This window comes from Tasmannia lanceolata, unplaced genomic scaffold (assembly GCF_043159265.1).
Source record: "Tasmannia lanceolata isolate RefF3 unplaced genomic scaffold, GAP_Taslan_0.1 ptg000019l, whole genome shotgun sequence".
NCBI classification, from domain to species: Eukaryota; Viridiplantae; Streptophyta; class Magnoliopsida; order Canellales; family Winteraceae; genus Tasmannia; species Tasmannia lanceolata.
The window spans coordinates 8,907,036-8,911,416 of record NW_027518696.1 but is presented as its reverse complement, the minus strand read 5'-3'; the positions used below and the strand labels follow the sequence as shown (position 1 = coordinate 8,911,416).

Sequence of the window (4,381 nt, the reverse complement as noted above, 5' to 3'; positions counted from 1 at the left end):
GTATCATCTTTCTCTTTATCAAATAAATCGGTAGGGGTCCCCTCTAAACCTCAGCTTACCCATAAAAAAGCAAAAAAGAAAGAAAGTAGAAACGAAAGAGTAAAAAATCCAAAAGTCAAATGGCAAATAATTTTGGTAGATGGGTTATGCTCACTCTCTCCCATCTAACTCTCGGACCCACCATGTATGGTAAGCACATGGATGTTCTGATAAGGATTGTTGGTTTTGTGGGTCACCACGAAACCATCTCGGAAAATTCAGTCCCACCCTGAACAAATGATATTCTGACGGGAAATTAGAAATGGGCCCCCCCAAAATGACGTCAATCGAGCCCTCGATCGTCTAGATGGGATCTCCATTAAGCATGGGACCAGACAATCTTGTACCCACATGGTGAGAATGATGTGAGATGCGAGTGGTACTAGCTATACATTTACTTAAATCTATGGACTAGCGTGAACTGTGAAGCCCACATTTATGAATTCATTTTCATTTTCATTATATGAAGAAGAAGAAGAAGAAGAAAAGGGTGAGAGAGAGAGAGAGAGAGAGAGAGAGAGAGGAGGAGGAGGAGGAGGAGGAGGAGGAGGAGAAAGGGATAATGGAAAATGCAGATAACCATAGGTAACATACAACTGTAGATATTGATGAAGCATGGGTTATTACATCCATGAGACATAAACTTGCAGCCACTAGCAGCGAGGCTGCGAGTAAAGATCAACACAACATTTTCAGAGTCCCCAAGCACATCTATGAGACTGATGAGAAGGCCTACGAACCCAAAATCATCTCCATCAGCCCGTATCACCATGGAAAGCAATGCCGACAAAGCATGGAAGAACACATATGGCGGTATCTTAACGCAATCCTCTCTCGAAACTTGGAACTCAGTTTGGAAAATTACTTAACAGATATCAAGAAAATGGAGGCACGAGCATGAAGCTGCTACTCCGAAAGCACTGACCACTTCGAGAGCAATCCGTTCGTTCAAATGATGGTGCTCGATGGCTGTTTCATAGTCGAGCTTTTCCTCAATTGAAAGGAGGCAATGATCAAGTGGAAGAAGGCAATGGAGGAAGGAGATTTCTTCTTTCTAAAGAAGGAAGCCAAAGAAGATCCCATACATGGAGGTTCAGATCCAGATGGGGTTGGAGGAGGAAGATCAAGGAGAGCATCCAAGGTCTGAGGAACTTTTCGATTCGGGAGAAAGTAATGCTCTTCCTTCTGAGGAACTGGACAAGTTGTTAGCTATAAAAGATGCTTTTGGGATAGGTTTTAATGATGATCTAGAATCCACTAAGAATCTATTTCAGTCCATGGCAATCAGAGATTTGAAAGAAAGAAGGGAGGTCTGCTTGGAGAAGGAAGCTGGAAAGAAGGGGGCCGAGGGTAGTAACCCTAACTGAAAGGCCTTCCAGCCCTGACAATTGGTTAAAAAAAAAAGAGAAAAAAGAAAAAGAAATTTTTATATAAAAAGAGAAGAAGGAAAAAGAAGAAGAGTAAAATGGAAGAAAAAATGAAGACTAGCTTATAGTGTTGTGAGGAAATAGGTGTTTTGGGGTTGTTTCATTGAAAGTATCTTCTTTGGTGAGAAGTTGATTCCCCAAGGCTTGAGAACTCTCAGTGTCTCTCGTTTAGGGTTGACTCCTTCCTTAGTCTTTTGCCTGATGGTAGTAGTTTTTTCTTGATTAGTTTGGAGGTTTTAGTTGTTAATATAGATTTTCAAAATTGGGTTGTAGGTTCTTTGATGGTAAATATTCTTGACGATCATCCAAGATAGCTATTGTTTAAATAGCATTGTGAATTACCTGTCTATATCTAGAAGTACTCATCTTCAACGGTCATGGCTTGAGAGACTTTGTCTTTCGCTTAGGCTTTCCTGTCTGGATACTCTAGCCTTGCTATATTTTCTTGGAGTTTTACGTTAGATCTAGAGTTTTAGAGCTTCAGAATGCAAGTTTGGTATTCTTAGGAGAATTAGTTGATCCGCAGTTTCAGAGGTATTTGTTAGGAGAACCGGTTTTATCTGCAGTTTCAGAAGGGTATAGATGAAAGATTTTAAAGGAATGCTACGGAAGTTGTAAAGAAGGCATGCTATTGAAAAGAAGAATGGGTTGAATTTATCTCGGGTATGCCCATGCCAATACTTCTCATTTTGTATTAGCATGCTGGGACTCATGTCCCGAATGCTATCTTAATATTAATGAAATATATCAATTTTCAAAAAAAAAAGATCCCATATATGGCACAAATTGGATGCTTCCGCTTGTACCCCATGACATGCTCCTCTTAGAGAACCAAATCCCTTTCTTTGTCTTACAGTCTTTATTCAATCTCGTCGACAAATCGAGCACCCTTTCTTCTCTGTTGCAGTTTGCCCTCGATTTCTTTGATCATTTCTTTCCTAGAAACAATGGAATTCATCCTACAGATGAAGACCCCGGAAAAATCCTTCATCTCCTACACTTATTTCATTCTAGTCTTTTGCCAGTTGACAAGAAAGCAAACAATTTCTGCTCTTATTCTTGTTACATGCCCCATCTAGCTTTCACTGACAGGTCCCCCGCTTCGTCGGAAAAAAAGACCTCCCGCGCCACCCAAGTCAATCCCCTCCGCGACAGAGCTCAAAGAGGCAGGGGTCAAGTGCAAGCAAAAGAAGATGAAGATGGGTAGCTTCTTAGAAGTAGATTTCAGTAAAGGGGTGATGTAAATTCCACATCTCTCAATCTATGATTCCTCTACCAATTCTCTGTTTCGAATCTTTGTCGCCTTCGAGCGATGCTTTCTAATCTCTGGAGCACACTTCAAAAGCTACACCATCTTGATGGATTGTCTCATCAATACCGCAGACGATGTCGCCATACTCAAACCAAATAAGATCATCTAACATATGATGGGTAGTGATGAAGAGGTGGCGCTTCTTTTCAACCGGTTGGGGAAGGGGGTAGCTGTAGATTTCCAAGATTGTTACCTCTCCTACTTGTTCAAGGATGTGAACAAATATTGCGAGACCAATTGGCACCTCTGGAGGGCAAACTTGGTGCGTCGTTATTTCAGGAAACCATGGACCATCATGTCTCTGGTCACAGCCATTCTTATTCTCACTCTCACATTCACACAGACCTTCTTCTCCGTCTTCTCGTATGCCCACCCTCCTTAGTTATAACATCATTTGAATTAGTCGACCGTTTAGCAAAGAACAATTGTCACTTGATTTGTTCTAATTTTATTTGATTAAATTGCTTGTTTAGCTAGGAATGATTCTAATGTTTGTAGAAATGAATTTATTAGTAAACCTTTTGCCATGTTAAATGCTTTGAATTGATGAACCCAAGTTCATGTCAGAATTGTTGTGGTTCGAACCACCTGTTCCTGGACTGAGTGTTTTAGTAGCACCAGTTCAAGGCATTTGTATCAATTGGCAAAGTTAGAGGCAATTAATATTTAATAGAGCTGCATTAATTAGAAAATAGCATAGAATGGGCATACTGCCTGTTTTGGGGATCCACAAAGTTGTACAAATATGTTAGAACTCCTCAATGGTCTTGCAGACTAATTCATTTTTGAACAAAAATGGATCTTCCGTGATTAGTCATGAATCTTTTGTCTTTTCCAGCAACATCTGTTTATCAAAACCGGTAGCTGTAATGCTGTTTATCATCTTTTAAGTATAATTGCAGATCTCCGTGGAGAGCTTCGCTATTTCTAGTGCATCTTTCTTCGAGACTTCTGCCCCAGCGCAAGTTATTAGGACCCTGAAAATTCAATTGGGAGTGGATCCAACGGTAGTGATTGCACATCATTGTTAATCATGTTACTGGTGAAAAGGATCTTCAAGAAAAGTTAAAGACGGGATATACAATATGCAAAAGTCCAGAAATCTTGACAGGAGTGGACCATATTCGATTGGCAAAAGTCCAAAACCTGCAGCGGCTAACCTTGCAAGCTTTGTCTATGCCTCATATGTTGCCAAGAAATGCTGGGCTGTGGGCCAGTGGCTCTTTACCCATGGCATATGTGGTCCATTGTTTTTAGAAGCTCCAAGTCCACTAATATTAGCAGATGGAACTGTCGAGCAGGCCTGTTGATCGCTATCCACACGAGTTTCTTTAGGAACTTGTGTTTAAAATAGTGAATTCGGAGAAAAATCCTCCTGATCAAAAGAGGAAAAGGAAAGTAAAGAAATTACTTTTATTTTACATACATCAAAAAGGATCCTCGATACTTCTTAATTTTGCAATGACGCACGAAACCACCTCTCCTTAGCATTACCTAGCTTATGAATGACCCTTCAAACATTGCCAACCACAATCATATCCCGCTATACTCACTTGCATTACACATGTATCCACCTAATCTAATGGGACCAAACCAAGAAACA

The 4,381-nt window shown here is 40.4% G+C and overlaps 1 pseudogene; it reads left to right on the top strand.

Annotated features, from left to right (window-relative positions):
* The first annotated feature begins 670 nt into the window (after positions 1-670).
* Positions 671-3,160, top strand: LOC143853296 (UPF0481 protein At3g47200-like; annotated as a pseudogene).
* The last annotated feature ends 1,221 nt before the right edge of the window (positions 3,161-4,381 follow it).